The 17,179-nt window shown below is 40.1% G+C and overlaps 1 protein-coding gene and 1 non-coding gene across 2 annotated transcripts in view; both read left to right on the top strand.

The window, feature by feature from the left end:
* Zip48C (Zinc/iron regulated transporter-related protein 48C) overlaps window positions 1–17,179 on the top strand; it is a 96,396-nt gene that overhangs the window by 5,757 nt on the left and 73,460 nt on the right. The gene's annotated exons all lie outside the window — the stretch shown is intronic.
* TRNAA-AGC (transfer RNA alanine (anticodon AGC)) lies at window positions 7,133–7,205 on the top strand. The gene has a single exon. It is a non-coding gene; the product is annotated as a tRNA-Ala (tRNA).

The following is a 17,179-nucleotide window of genomic DNA, read 5'->3' as shown; positions in this document are numbered from 1 at the left end:
AATGAACATAAATTAGTGGGAAGGACCGAATAAAGAATTCTGGCATACATGGGAGTGCACATGATGTGGGTGGAACACATTCATAAAACTTAAAAACTCGCCATCTGCAAAATTGTGAACATCTTAAATATTTCACTTTACTCATATTGTGCGTAAGTTTAGTAACGAAAATGTTTGTTTCTAGATGGCGTTGAATGTATTTACCCCGTTTACGTGGTAGGTGGTCTATATTGTAGTGAAGGAGATGTCATTTCTCAGCTAGTTGCAACGTGGGCCGATAGATGGCAGTGACTACTGTTTCCCAGTGGCTCTGTAGCATGGTAGGAGGTCTGAATGAATGAAGCTTGCCGGGTGGGCTACCCATCGTGTTGGACAGGGGCGAGGGACGAGGAAAGGAATTCTATACCAGACCAGGGGGCAGTCAGCAGTTGTTTTGGGGCTCGAGGCGCCGGACATTCCTTTCGTATCTGACCTCACCTTGCATGGCTGCTCTACTACCCGGAGCAAGAACATAGGCCAGTCACATTTCATACGTAAACTGGAGCTGTCAACATTTTCAGAAGATGGCCGTTTTCTGGGTTGATGAGTGGAGACAGCAAAGACCTCTGAAACGTCGGTAAACTTCTGCCAGACTACACGGCGCAACAACCCAGAAGACAGTCATCTTCGAACTCAATGCCGTGAAAACCTCAAATTCTGCTTGACATTTTCAGTACTTGAGCGTTACAGTTTAGTAAATAGACCGGTTACAAAAAAAAAAAGATTCAGGGTGCTCAGGTGAATATTTTAATCGAAGATGGAGAAGGTAACAGGTGGCTAAATGTGGAGTTTTATTTTTTGTACATTTTGCGAAATGTTGAGGTAAATATTAAGGAGAGTGAAATATGCGGGATGTGTGATACGCTTGGGAGAGATGAGAAATGCACGCAAAATTTTTTTGGAAGAAGACCGGAAGCCAAGGGACAGCGAGGAAGATACAGGCGGGGAGGGTTCTGTTAGGAGAACACATCAGATTCCATGGTGCAGCGTATTTCTTGATTAGTTCATTCATTATCCCAGCTCCATCTGTTGCCGACGTTTTGAAGTTTTCACAAAGTTCAACGGTAACTATATGTCCCGCTCCATGTTGTATTTGTTAGTTTCTTATGATTCTCGCTGTAAACATCGATTATTTCCTTGAACAACATCATGCAGTTGATCTTTTTAATGTTGAAGTGTGGTGTGTTCTTTGCGGTACGGGCTGAATTATTGAATATCATTTAGGTGAGCTTTTTCTTCAAAGGGTTAGATACCTTTATTAACCCTTTGAAGCCGAAGATCGTCTGAATATTATTTATGAATTCAGTCCGTACCGCGAAGAAAACACTACACCTCACCATTACGAAAATCAGCTGGTTAACCGTTTGAAGCCGAAGCTCGTCTTCATAATATTTATGAATCCAGACCGTACCGCGAAGAAAACACTTCACTTAACCATTAGAAGTCGAATCAGGCGGTACCACATAAGATTTAACAAAAGAACATCCCGGTCAAAGCCTTAATAGTCGTCATAAAACACGAAAGAATAAATTGAATACAACAAATAGAGTGAACCGTCAGAGAAATCCACTTCCACAAACATATAAAACGTCTGTCTAACGGAAGAATAGATTAGGAATATCTCAAAAACGAAAATATATGTGTCATATTATACGTTATAGAAGCGTGGTTTTAATTAGTTTCCAGGACAAAATTTGTGTAAACCAGTTTACGTAGTGAGATTGTAGAAACTGAATCATGTATAGGACCTAACCGTTAGGCATTTTGTACTGTATTTCGTGTAAATGTCGTGTGATTATAGCAGTATAATAATATTAAAATTTACAACCCAAACCTACCGTATGCATCCCCTGCTATAACACTCTATAATGCTGTATTTTGACCATATATTGTACTTATGGATTTTGTATGATTCTCAGAACAAACCGTGTTTATTTCCTTAAACAGCTTAGACAAACTGATCTTTGTAATGGAGAAACGTTGTGTTTTCTTTGAGGTAAGAACTAGATTTTAAAATATTGTTTACACGAGCTTTGGCTTCAGGAGGTTAATATGCGTTGAATTTCTGTCCCTTGTTTTCCCACGTATTGCTAGATCCAGAAAGAACCAGCGACCATAACCTCAAATCAAAAAGAAAAATTAGTCAATAGCTGTTTTAATTTACGACGTAAGAATGTCAAGGTATATGCAGAATGGCGCGTAACTAATCTCTTGTAAGAAAGCGTGAGAGTATTCTAGGCAATAATTGCACCAGCTAAATCTTTTACGGAAAAAAAGATTTTTGTTCTGAGTAAAGATTCTCTGCATCCGTTCGGATGTTAAAATTTTTACGAAATTCCCTTTGTGTCAATGAACTTTAGAAACAATTGCTGCACGCTTCTGGGCTCAAAAGCGATTCATAATAATTTCCCAGGCCTCGTCTTTACATCCGAAAAAATACAAAATTAACAAATTAATTTATTCATTTAAAAATGTGTTGATTTATTATGCGCCACTCTGTATATGTCTCGAACATTTTGTTTCGTAGTACCAACTGTTATGTTGGTTTCAAAGTTGTGTGATATAAAACAGGAAATTACTTTTTATCAGACTGCGGAACCTGTGTTCTGTATTTCCAAGAAAACCGAGTGCATGTTGTACAACGCCGTTGAGATGTCACGGTCTGGGAAATTTAAGTCATTACGCCGTGTGCCCCCCCCCCCCCCCCCCCACCCCCAGGTAGACCCATTCATATGCACCTTGGCAAGCAAAGGACATCACGCCGAACGGAGAGCGTATTCGGTTATCATGGTGCATTGTGATGCGCTGGTTACCCTTTTAGTGCCTTGTTTCGTTTCTGTTAGTGGGCCTATCCATGGTCGAACGGGTCTTGCATTATCACTAGAAATTCCAGTCCATCAGTGACCGTTTCTTATTTAACTCGTTCAGTATTGAATTTTGTTTAGCAAAATGCTAGGGTTTTTTTGTGTCCAGTAACTCTAGGACATGCCGCCACGGTGGTCTAGCGGTTAGAACGCTGGCCTTGTAATCCTGGGGTCTCGGGTTCGATTCCCGGCGGTGCCCGAATTTATAACTTGTGTTGGGCAAGGCGTGGTCTAGGCAACACGGAGTTTTCCTCCGTGGCATCCCAACAATTACTCGATTCACACACAGAAGAAGGCAATGGCAAACCACTTCTGGATCATCTGCCAAGAACGTATATGAACAGGTCCCAGTCCGAGAAAAGGATGGAAGGATCCTGTTCATATGGACCTGTCGTCAGACAGAACACTAAATAATAATAAGATGAGGTGGTCTAGCGGTTAGAACGCTGGCCTTGTAATCCTGGGGTCTCGGGTTCAATTCCCGGTGGTGCTCAAATTTATAACTTGTGTTGGGCAAGGCCGTGGTCTAGGCAACACGGAGTTTTCCTCCGGGGGCTTCCCCGGTTTCTCCGTGGCATCCCAACAATTACTCCATTCACACACAGAAGAAGGCAATGGCAAACCACTTCTGGATCATCTGCCAAGAACGTATATGAACAGGTCCCAGTCCGAGAAAAGGATGGAAGGATCCTGTTCATATGGACCTGTCGTCAGACAGAACACTAAATAAATAAATAACTCTAGGACAACTTAATATGATAAAACAGTATAAATAATTTTGCTTAACAAAGGAATTTCAGAAGAAGCCAACTGTTTTTTTTCCTTTCGCATTTATAAAGATTCTCCGAGCAGAAATGGCTGGTGTTTCAGAGCAAAAATTTTTACCAAGTTTGTAAATAAACGCGTAATACATAGATTAAATCTGTCTGCCCCTTACGTATAGGATCATTGCGTATCTCAAACCACGATTAATCTTTTCGTATTATTCGCTCTAATCTCAAATTTACGTGAAGTTCAAGTCCAGTTTTATCAATATATAATTTTTTTTTTTCTTATAAAACGTCTCATCACATAGAAACGCGAGTCTCGACAGTAAATAGGCGAAAGACCTCAACTTTTGTTTGATATGTGCTTGGCCCTACTCGCTCAGCTTGTCAACCCCGCAGGGGCCTCCCGCCCCTGTCTTGTTTTATTTTTACTTCCCTTAATTTCTCTCCATTTCTTCCTAGTCTCTTAGTTTGGTGGGGGGGGGGGGGGTATGAGGACGAAAAGGTTAGGAAAGTGACCACTAGATATGAACATTTCGTCCTTCTTCGGTCTTAAATGTCAGCTCACCACAGCATTCTTTACACACTTCACGTGGGATACGCATTAATGAAATATAATTTTTATCGGACATATTTCCACCAACGTACCCAAGAACTTCTTTGTCTTTGCAATTACGAATTTCATTTATATTTGCTACATGCGGTAATTGTAATTGTGAATTCTAATGAAATGCACAGGACCATAAAAGACAGGAAATTCTCTGACCATCTGAGTTACTATCAGCTTCTCAAGTAGGAGTTGGTTTTGACGTTTCTAAAACGCTGCTAAGGGATGCAGACACAAGACGGACACACGGACGCGATTATGAAGTAGGCAAATGAGGAGGACAGACAGGTTTTCGTTGTGTGGGAATACAGTTCTGGTGTTCTGTAGCATGCTGTACGTGCCTGGTGCTTTCTGTATCAGTGAGAGAAGAAAGTCACATGACTGAAGATTAGTTTAGTTTTTATCACATCAGCTGTTTCCTGCACTCATGGTTTTGTTTGCACATTGGTACTGTGCGTGCGTGCGCGTTGTTACATTTCTCAATGAATAATAGTGAAATAATTTAGGCGGAAGGGGCTTGTACAACTTCCGCCTCAACCATGTCACTCGGTGTCAGGAATTTTCTGCACTGTGAGCATGCAGTGACCTCGTCCCATTTTCTGTTTCGCGAAATTCGCTGTATTTATAGCTGTAATTTCGCGGCTTCTGCTTCTGGAGTCTGGAGGAGGAACACATGAAACGTCGCTGCAGAGTGGTCAGCTCTTCGAATTTAGGAGGTCTCGCTTACATATCTGGGCTTCGAGACCAGCCACATTAAATTAATTGCCAATTCCTTTACACCGTGTCGGGTCAGAGATGAAGCCCCAAACTTAGCACCGAGGTTATGATAATGGGCCAACCCACACTTCGTGGTATATGAAGCAAGGGTGGAATGATAATTAGCAGGGGAGGAAAACCTGCTTTACTGCCACAAATTTCACTCTAACGGGTCTCCATACCCTGGATAAGAAAAATGGATTTAGTGTTGGGCAGAAACAGTGTTTTATAATAGATCTTCGAAAATAATGCAACATTTGTTGATTTTTTCAGAATATAAACTAGCATAGCCGGTATGCAAAAATCTTCATTTATCTTTCGTTTTAGTGTCGATAATTAACTGAAGTTATGCGTATGAAGTTTGGTTTGAAGATAGGTCACTGATATAAGTTAACCTAACTACAAATTCTGTTTGAAGCACTTTATGTTAAGATATAAAGTAAAGCTGTCTCACTTTCACGCCATCTATTCGCTGGGGGGGGGGGGTATAACTCCTACTCATTCTTAACCTCGTCACTAGATGGGTGTGAGTGGTCAGCGTCACACCTTGGCCGCGCTTTATCTCCGGGAACGGACCCCGGTACCCATTGGATAGGAGGCTGCGTGGGCCACAGACCCGGCCTAGACGCATGGGCTAGAGGAAAAATCCTCTACCCCCGTCGGGGATCGAACCTCGGTTACTGTAGTGACTAAGCTCCCCCTGCTTCTCGTATTTTATGTTACCCGTTAATGAAGTAGATGCTGATATTTGAGGTTATATCTGACAAATTTATCTGATTTGTTGGAAGTTTGCACTGTACTGTAACTTACGCAGTTACTATCAGTACTTGCAATTTGCAGTTGAGACAATGACTGCGTCAACACAGCTCGGACCGATTGCCGAAGGGGGCGAGTTTCTGCCACAACACACAGAATGTCTTAGGGCCCTTTAATCCTTTAAAAACCGAAACTTATCTAGCAAAATAATATTTACAAATTCAGTCCGTACCGAAAAGAAAATACATCCCGCCTTCATTACGAAGATAGATTGATTAATAAAAGTCTATTCTGGGAATCATACGGAACAGATAAATACAGTCTGTGGACAAAATCCAGAATTACTTAACTTTAAAGCAGTTACAATTGGGCATTAAAGGGTCAAGTTTGCTCTCCCGCGAATTTCGGATGTAAATCTGTCGGATGATGAGACTGGCAACTCGCCCCGTCGAATTGTAGGAGCTTGGACGTCTTCACCGCGTGGTGAGTAGGTCCCTTTGAGTAGTGCGCCTTTAATTTATGAGAATTATTATGTTTATGAAAATAATAACAGTAGGAATGTGTACAAAAGGGGTGTGGAGCCCTTGCAGACTTTTTCCCCTGAGCTAAATGTTGCAGAACCGCGAAACTGACCTTTATCCTCTTCCATGTTTCTGGATATGAAAATGCGACATGCTTTTGGTTCTGTGCGCCATTAATGACAAAGGATGATTTTGCGTAGAAATTTGATCGTTTGGGTGCACGTAGTCTTTTTAAATAGTATTTAATTTTTTTCCGTTTTTGGTTAATTTTGTGTAGGGAAACAGTTGCTGTTTATTGTGGGAACCAAACGAGACTTATAAAATCTCCTTTTTTGGGCGAAATACCCATTTGTTGAACGTTAAAATATGTGGTATTTCTAGTTACTGTTGTGCCCCGAAAGTTAGTATGTAAATTTCAATTCTTGTATTGGCCACGAGCAAGCCGAGTCCTGTAAACAGTACAAATATCCCTTAACCGTTTATTATTGAGCACACAGTGCTTATCTGCGTAAATCTAGTTTTTAAATACAATTAAAAATAAAGGTTTACTTTTATTGGGTTCGGGGATTTATGGTCTCTTCAGACGCAGATTTATTACCGTCATGTTGGCAACGAGTGTGACTCTTTTGCACGATCTATGACGTCATAAGCTCGCCGGTCGATCCCATCCGCCATTTTGTATAATGTTTCTTTACTTTTAAATGTGTTGTTCGATCTCAGGTCTGGTGTCCCCAAACGTTTGATCAATTACGACTCATTTTATATGTATTTCTGTCAACGATACGTGAACATTCAACATGCCTTAGATGTTGGTTTCATGCAGGGGGCGTAGCTCAGATGGTAGAGCGCTCGCTTAGCATGCGAGAGGTACCGGGATCGATACCCGGCGCCTCCAATTTTTTTTTTTAAATTTCTTTATGTTGTTTTAATTTTAGATTTATTCAGATTACGAAATATATTATCGTCAGTTGTACATTTTTGTTCATGGCGAGATTAATTTGTATATGCTACTTAATAATTCATTTTCCATTTATAAGGGTGTTTTAGCTCCAGCAAATGAAATGGCCACTTCTTCGTCTTTTAAAATTTGTTATTTTTCGAAATTCACTTGAATTTGTTTAGCTCTAAAATTTATTAGTACCATGGCAATATATTTAATAACTTCAGCTAACAAATGTTTTTTTAAATACTTTCCAGGAAAAAATTATGTCTGTGCTATCATGTCCTTGTGCGAGTGTCTGTGTCCCTTTGAATTTTGAATCATTTAATCAGTTTCGTAAAACTGTGTGCAGATTTTATGGCATTGGCCCTAATAGCGATAATACCAACTTATGTTTGGAGTTGGCCAAGAATGTAAGTTTTCTTTAAATTTCTGTTTTGTAAGAATGTCACATTTTCCTCCACCCTATTATGAAACTAAAATGACTGGATTTTTGTACGTGATTGTAACATAGTGAAGAGTCATTGACTTACATTCCTCCCGTAATGACGATCATCCGCTTATACTTATAGGCCTCCAGTTAGTTTAAGAATTATAGACCTATTAGACTGTCATGCCTGTCCTGTATCATCTGCCACTCATCGCATTTTGGGGGTAATATACGCTCGTTTTCTTTTTGTTTGCTTTTCGAACGATCAAATGTGAAACTAGAAAGGAATCTAGCTGCAGACTGTGTAGACAACCCTTTAAAACATAATTATATACCGCCTGCCGTAACATTCCGTAAGTGAGTTTTGCTTATAGAGTGTAGCTATTAGTGGGTTTCGTATTATTCTCAAAATAAGCAACTGTTATTTCACCAATAATAGTCAATTGAACTTTGTAAAAGCGGCTCTGAACTGAATTTTTAGGTGATCTATTGCGCTGTGTCGTAAGCGTAGAACGTTTTATGGTCTCTGTTCTGTCTTTTGCGTCTTTCAGTTGAGGTGCTGCCATCTGTCGGTGGCTTTACGAACTACACTACTATAAATAATAATAATAATAAGTTGGGAATGGCTGATCGAATTTTCGTGAAAAGTGCTATGGAAATTTTTGACCGGAGAGAATCAACCTGTGTCAGATTTCCTCACATTGTTTTTAACATCCATGTTTGCCTACCATCTACAATTGGGTCTTCCAAGGGGTCTGTTCTCTTCAGGTCCTCTAACTAAAATTGTGTGTGTATATTCTATATATAAATTGTGGTCGGTATTAATACATTATAATAATATTCTGTCAAACCAACTGGCACAAGTGTTGCAACGTTTTCTTTTCGTCGAAGGAAGTAACATTTCTTGTTTTAGCACCTGATGTGGCAACATTGCTTTTCGTGTGGCTCCGTGAGATTCTTCCAAAGTTTTATGAACGAAGCATTTAAATAACAGCGAAGGTCACGCAGCGATGGTTGAGACCTCTGGCGACTGGAAGGAGGAGATGAAGGATTATAATTGAAGATCTATCGATAGATTCTACTTTGTTGTCAGAGGTTCGCCGCGGCAATGGACAAAGACAGGCTCACACACACACACTTAGACGAATTCAACATTTCCCATTCCTTTATTTATTTTTAAGGCTGCCGTGCACGATGGAGTACAGTATTAAAGATTTCTCCATGGTTAACAAGGGCAAATGCCATCTTCGCCATAACAAAGTCAAGAAGGACAAGGTGGTCGGAGTATTAAGGATGGGAGACTTGAGAAATGCTTACAAATTTTTAGGTTGAAAACAAAGGGAATAGCTACTTGGAAGACCTAGTCGTAGATGGGATGCCAATATTAAAGTGGGTGTTATAAAATTGGGTTATGATGGTATTCACTTCACAGCACTTCTGAAACGTTGATAAAATTGTACCAGGCAACACGGTCCAACAACTCAACCGTGGAGATGGAGACACTGTGTTTCTCTGAAATGTTGGCACCTACCAACGAGTCTACGTGGCGCCAAAACCCACCGCCGTGAAAACCTCAAATCTCATGAAGTTGCTTTGGTTTATGGTACATATGATGTTGCCTAACAAATAAGAATTATTTTCTTCTCTCTTTGCTTGTGTTTTCTTTCGTCCATACCATTAGCATTAACTATTAGCTGATGTGTACGTCCTATTTCATGGAACGCAGTATGAATTGGATCAGGTTTGGTATGTGCTGCACTCTTGTCGTCCTTTTTCAAGTTCAGAACCGGTAGCTACAGCCTTAACTCGGTGAAGTGGGAGGGAGGGAGGATAAGAATGTTGTGAACAGTGGGGCTGCGGTGTGAGAGAAAGGATGTGGTCCGGTAGAAAGTGATAAAAACCTAGAGCGAAGTCTATGCTCTGGAATAATTGTCGAGAAGAAGGTTGCGTTCTAAAGCGTGTACTTGCGTATCGATTTGTGCTGGAGGAATGAAGACACGCTAGTTCTAATCTATATGAAATTATTATTATTTTTATTTAGTGTTCTGTCTGACGACAGGTCCATATGAACAGGATCCTTCCATCCTTTTCTCGGACTGGGACCTGTTCATATACGTTCTTGGCAGATGATCCAGAAGTGGTTTGCCATTGCCTTCTTCTGTGTGTGAATGGAGTAATTGTTAGGATGTCACGGAGGAAAACTCCGTGTTGCCTAGACCACGGCCTTGCCCAACACAAGTTATAAATTCGGGCACCGCCGGGAATCGAACCCGAGACCCCAGGATTACAAGGCCAGCGTTCTAACCGCTAGACCACCGTGGCTCACCTATATGAAATATAGGGTCTTAATTGACATTGAGTCGCATTTGGGTGGTGTTTTATCCATTGTCTGATGTATATTTAATATGACGGAGAGTGGGCTGTAAACCGTTTTGAGGACGGTCGATATGGAAGATACCCGCAATTATGCTGAACAGTGCTAATTGTCTGACATGTGGGCTACTTAAGTTATGAGACGTTTTGAAAGTTGGCTTGTTACGGTGAGACCATGGTCTGTGGAACTGGACCGTTAACGGATCCATTATTCATCCCTGCGATTAATACGGAGCAGCAGTGTAATTATATTTACGGGTAAAAACCTAAAAACTCAGAGAGAAACCTTTTCCAGTACCATAACATTATCTTTGCAAATCGAATTGATAGTACAAAATTTATTTATTTTTAAATTAAATTAAATGTGAAAATATGGTCACGGCGACTGATGGCAGATTCTTGCCAAACCACCGTCAAAACTTGGTTTCAACTTGTTCCGCATCGTACAAGCGGCGCACTCGTGGTCATAGGCGTGACGGACATTGGCTTTTATGTTATGATTGTACAGATTTTGTGTGAAGATGGCTGTCGTCTGGGTTGTAGCGCCGTGTAGTCTGAAACGTTGGTAAACGTCTACCAGACTATACGGCGCTACAACCCAGAAGACGGCCATCTTCGGACTCACCGCCGTGAAAACGTCAAATCCCTCTTAATTTCATCATTATACAGGTTACGCAAACTTTGAAGTTTCGAGTTGAAAATGAAGTTGTGAAGTTGCTTAAGTGACTTATTTAAATTTTCTTCGAATACATCAAATTCGTCCTTAGCTTGAACAGAAATACCTGATATTTCATTACAAGACTTCACATTTAAACTCGTAGATGACAGTTAATGTATTATGTGGACGTTGAAAAATGCGTTTCCAATTCTGTTGCTAAGTATGATGAGACCTTGGATTAGTCTCTAAATTATTTTCGATAAATTACTTTGAAAATGTGTTATAAAGTTGCCAATAGGTTTTGGACCTAGAATCTAGGTTTCAGATAATCCCGCTTAGGTCATCCATGTGCTTTGGCGGTTCCCCCCCCCCCCCCCCCCCCATTTGCCATTTTGCCTCTTCCTGGTAAAGATCTTAAACAGGACAAACCTCCCGTTCAAGGAGTCCTACCAAATTTCCAAAGAGTTACTGTATCAGAATTAAATCTAAATCGGTGCAGTCTGGAGGGGAGCTGAGGAAGAAATAGGTCCCAATAGTCTGCTATTTATGCTCCTATGATGATTAAATATTGTAGGCGCATAGGATTGTATCAGTCCTTGCGCTGTAATTTTTCACCCCTAGGCAAATTTTTACATTTTTGAACACAGAATTATTTCAGCAGACGTCTAGCGAACAAGACCTGCGAATTTGCACCCCCCCCCCCCAATTTCTTTTCCGGTGGGCCCTTTTGAAGGAAAAGGTCTGCACATACGATTCGGGAACAATCGACATCCTTAAGAAAACATTCGCCAGTAGATTTTAGCTATATTGCAACGTGCATTCATCAGTCTCGGCCATTTCCAGCATATATGTGACGGAAATATTTTCAGAAGGGCTGATGTTTGTATACTCTCTGCAACAAGTCAAGCGCTTACTATTTTCTAAGTTAGAAACCGGAAGTTATATAAGCGTATAGCAGCGTCATAATTCCATTTATCCGTGATTTCCTTCTATTTGTCCATATGTGGCCTTTATCTGCCTTCCATTATTTACAGCTGTTTGCCAGATTCTGTTAACAAAAGACACAAATATGCCTGGCTAATTTGAAAGGGAAATTAATTAATATTTATGACGTTTCTGAGACTTGTGACCAAGTTCCACGGCAAAACGGAGGTGACATCTAATTTTCTTCGCTTGGCCATCCACGTTCTTTGGTAGACAAGTCATTGGTTAGGGGGCTAGCATTTATGCAAATATTACATTTGGAAGTTGGGAGGTATGTTCACTTTATTATTAAATGCATCTGTTGTATTCGCGCAGATAACTCATGCAAACTGTGCGGTTATATAAAAACAGCTATTTGCTTTATAATTTACATGTGGAACTCATACCAAGAGCATATGGAAATGAAAATGGGCACCGAGATATGCAGATTGTGATATTTAGAAGATGTGTTATTGTTTGCCCGCAAAGCAAAACAAGAACTGATTGTCAATATTATCGTGTACATTATTATTTTGTTATGTGTTCTTCATTGGCGATGCTAGAAATACTAAGGATTTTTTTCCCCCCCGTGATATCTTGTTCACTCGTTTTCCGATTTAAATGTTCCGTGTTCGAATCTGACTGTAGACTAATAATTTTATTTATAAAGTACATATTTCAGAAGAGTTTGTGTATGTGTGAAGTGTACCATTTACTAATATGAAATGTTAATTAGTATGTCAGCCCTCAAAAGGATTAATTTACGAAATAAACCGAACGTTGAGACCTAGTTGTTACATCCCTGCTTCGTACATGGGAGGTCCGAGTTATCTTGACTGTTGTTCTCTTCAGTACCCCCATGCAAATTCCGGGATAGGCCTTAAATTAGTCCACGATCGTTTCCTTCCATATTCCCAGTTAATTATTCATTAACTATCTGATCATCAGACATTATAGTATAGTCTCAGGTATTGATAGTGTCGTTAAATAAGCCACAAATAATTTAATGTCTCTTCCTCAGGTTGTAGATAGAGCATAGCTGCTAATATGTTGCATAAGCTGTGTCAGACAGCTGACAAGAGGTGGCCCACCAAACTTTGTAGATGTGAGGGGTGGAGGGGAGAGTCCATCGCCATAAAACCTGTTACAGACTGCTGTTAGACATGCCGTCGGACATGGTCGCAGTGTTAAGGGCGACCTAAACAGAGACTTGATTTATGTGGCTCAGGATAAAGGCCTTTGACTAGCTCTTTTGGACACCGTGATGCACCTTCGGTTTCCGTAAATGCTCGGGGGAATTTCTTGACCAGCTAAGAGACTGTTAGCTTCTGAAATGTGTTCTTTGTAGTCAGTTATTGTTATTATTATAGAAAATAAACAGTAGTAGTAGTGGTGGTGGTGGTGGTGGTAATAGTTTAGTAGTTTCGTGGTATGTAATCAGGATGGAATTTGTGTTCCATTTTTAAGGTATAGTGTTTGATGCCTTGAAGGGCATGCCATTGAATAAGATGTGAATCTGTACGTACACTTAGACATTAAGAATCAAGCACAGATAATCGCTTTAGTGATATTCGTGCGGAAGGGGGAAGGGGAGAATCAGAAGAGAGGGGGATAAAGAGTAGAATATGAAGAAGTATTAGAAGTAAGGAAAGCAGTAGAAGAAAGGTTATACCGATGACTGGAGACAGAGAAAGAGAAGTTGGAATGTGGTCAGCATTCACCTTGACCAAACAGGTAGACACACACACACACACAGAGCCAAAATAAAGTAAAAAAGTTATCTTGAACCAATAGGTAAGCCAGCCTTTGGAATGATGGCCGCCCCAGGCAGTTCTACTGCTGTCTTCATGACCAATACTATCGCTTGAAAATTGCTTCTTGTTCGATATTTCTTTTTAAATCGACATCATCACGATTTGCTCATTAAATATTAACTAAGCTCCTAGACGAATAGCTGAATCGTTCCCAAATATGGTACATAGACGTACCAGGACAAGCATACCTGTTCATGTGTGTAGTGTTGATGGTATGGTACGGTATCTTGAGAACGTTGGAGTCCGAACACAGGATGTGACGGTAAGGGTTGCCGAGTCACGAGCAATTCGCATATCAGTATTCAGAACGAAAGAATAAAGTTCAGTAAGGTTCAGATATTTTGGAACGACAGGAATGGATCAAAATTATATTTATGAAGTGTCGAGAGCAGTTTAAATTCTGGAAATGCTTGCTGCTATTGTTTTTTTTTAAGATCCTGTGTCCCGCGCCCTGTCTAAAAAAACTGACGATTAAAATGCACAAAACTGTAATTAATCTTCTTGTTTTATGTGAATGTGATCGCGCAAGAGGAGAATTCCGGTGATGGGCTCCAGACTTGGTGGCGAAAAATGCGTGTTTCTGCGGGGTATCGAATCTTGTTTGCCCAGCTCGTGGCCAGTCACTTTACTGACTGAGGTATCCAGCCTTATTTATTAATATTTTACCCTACATAATTATAAATTGTTTATAAATGTTTTTATATTATTTTGGCATTTTCATGGACCGATAAGGAAATAAAACCAAACATTTCGCAAAAGAAGAAAATCTCTTTCAAAATATTTTACCTCTAATTGCTTTGACTCATTATAATGTTAGTGACAGTTAAATATGCTTTAATGTTAATACCTGTGCATCTTGTTCACAATATTCATTTCGTTTAATTCTCATAATAAAGAGCAATAGTTATTACAAATTCTTGTATGCGTATTTGTAATTGTGGAGTTACATGTTTACTTTGAGGTAAAGCCGCTTAATTAATAGTGAGTTTTGTATGCAAATCAGATTAACTACGCAGTGGTGAAACTCTAGATAATTGCTGTACTGTGTAACAGTCCTGATGCTTTGATTGTATTTCCACTTGAGTTCTGCCAGTAAAGTCACAGACTGGAGTTCGGAGTTCGAATTTAGGTGGTGGCAGGAGTTTTCTCTTCGCCACTACGTTTAGAGCACCGATGGTGTCCTTAGATACCCTATCCAGTACCTGAAGCTCTTTACGGAGGTAAATATAGCCGGAGCATGAAGTTCGGCACTTACGTCCATCTAGCGCAGAGGGTAAAATAATTTGGTTCGGGGCAAGAACAGAACCCGGGCGGATTTTAGATGATGTGATATTTTATTTACGAAAACCTGAAGACAGTAGTGATGTTTGTGGAGACCTTACTTCTTCATAAGTAGTTCCATTGCCCATGCACCATTCCATGAAGACGTATGCGATGTGGAGGTATAGTTCCATGCATTTTTAACCTCGGTGCTAGATGGTAACATACTTGTACCTGCCAGAAGTCGAACCCCTGCCATGCAGCTCGCAGCCAGTCATACTGACAGAGCTGCTGAAACTCCAGTGTCCACATTTCTTTTCCGAATAAGGTCTCTCACTTTCTCGAAAATAGTCTGTTGATTCAATCTCCTCCCCCTTCCTCTCTCCCTTTTTAATTCGAAAATAGTGCGCCATTACACACTCCAGTTTAAAAGCCAAGGCTACAGTGACGTCATTTCCGGTTGGCGCAGTAAGTATGCGTGGAGTACGTCGGTGGGACGATAGGCCGGAAGTGGATGTAACGGAGATCCATTGTGCAGCCAGATGAATGGAGCGTTCCCCGTTCCCAAGTGCGCGTTTATCACACCTCGTGGCACTCGAAATGTAAAACTCACTTCAACAAACATGGTTACGTTTCTGTCTGCATTTAGTGAAAAAAAGAAAAGATCTATTGCTGTATTAATATCACAGTTACGTAAATAGTAACACCCATTTATGTGTTACTGAAATCGCTTTAACAGTCCCCAAGCATTTATATATTACCATAGTTGCTTTAGTGTTAAGGGTACACACCTTTTCTGTGATACCGTACTGTTTTTCTTATGTAAATTTGTTTGTTGCGACACTTAGACCGAACGCGTCTGCCGTGACTGTTTACGTCACTACCAGTGTTATGTCTCGTTGATGGTGTATAATTATAGGAGTAACCTTATCAGAATTCTTTCCTGCTTCTAAAATCATTTGGCAGAACGTTTGTTTTTATGAATTATAATTTTGTAGACAAATGTTTATGCTAATGATATCAATTTATCGGGGAAACTGTAATTAATAAATGGCGTGAACTTTTCTGGGGAACGCAATTAACAATTAGAAATGAGGTTCTTGATGAGATTACGAGCACCATAAGTTCGGCTTGGAAACTTGTGTGACCTACTTTACAAACGGTTAAAGCTCAATATAATGATATTGTCGGATGTTTTGTATCATTGCAAAACGTTGTGTTTTATTTGGGGGAAGATCATTAAATTAAAAGAGTTTTAAAAGAAGATGGTCGGATGCTAGATTAAATAAGCTAGTAATTTAGGATACAGTAGGACATGACAAGAAACTTCGTGATGCATGCGTGTTCTTGACAGTGAAATCTATGAGGTTACGATTAGTTGGGCATGTAGCTAGTATAGGGAAACAGAGAATACATGCACAATTTTTGTGAGGAAATATCTTAATATACAAATAACTTGTACGAATACCGAGGACACTGGATAATAACATTAACATCAATCGTGGGAAATTGGTTGTGAGTGAGGGGTGAGGGGGACGGAAGTGGTCCAGGATCGTGCCCAGTAGAGGTCTATGATGTTAGCAGTGTTGGACCTAAGTTTCTACTCCCACAGTGTTAGCTGCTTGGTTCGGTTATGTTGTGCAGTTACCTGTTTTAATAAACTTTCTGTGATTGTGTAAAATTCCTGTCTTTTTTCCAACCATTTGCGTAGCTGTTAAGAGAGAGAGGGGGCTCCATCTCACTCTACACACACACACACACACACAGACACACATTGAGAATTCTAGTCGGTCATTGACACGAGCTCTACTATGGCTGAGAGACTGCTTACAGTGTTGCCAATCTTACGATTCTTACGAAAAAAATACTACAATGATCGTCGGCGTTCGGGGATGAACGGCGTCGAATGTTAAAAATTGTCCAAAGTTTCGGTGTACATTGTAGTTGCCATCTTCAGGCTGAGTTTGTAATTGCTTGGCGTTTTTGCAAGTGTTCTCTGCCCTATGCAAGGTTGCCAAAACTCATCCATTCATCCTGATGTTGGCAGCTAGTGTTTGCCGAAACGTTGGATTATTGTCGATATTCGAATTGGCTTATCCTCCCTCAACAGCCGAAGTTCTGCATAGAAAACAAAAATATAAATACTGTTTTTGTTTCCAGTTATTTGTTATTTATTTTCTTTCATATAGACCATTATTCCGTAATTTTTTTTGTTATAGTTCATATGTAGACCCTCCCAGTTTTGAAATACCGGTCTTAAACCGTGCTAACCCTATTTATTTAATTTCACAACAAAATACTCTTGACCTCTCTTCTCTCACATCTGCAAATAAATTCGTTAAGGGTCCAACTCTAACTTATTCAGTTAAGAAAGTGTCGTTTAAAAAATAGGGAAATATGACAGAAAATCTATCTGTTGAGCGCCCTGGTT

The sequence above is a fragment of the Zootermopsis nevadensis genome, unplaced genomic scaffold (genome assembly GCF_977971745.1).
Source record: "Zootermopsis nevadensis isolate Lab colony 2312 unplaced genomic scaffold, Znev_1.0 Znev_ptg000028l, whole genome shotgun sequence".
Taxonomy (NCBI): domain Eukaryota; kingdom Metazoa; phylum Arthropoda; class Insecta; order Blattodea; family Termopsidae; genus Zootermopsis; species Zootermopsis nevadensis.
The sequence above is the reverse complement of the archived record's forward strand: the minus strand, read 5'-3'. Positions and strand labels throughout refer to the sequence as shown.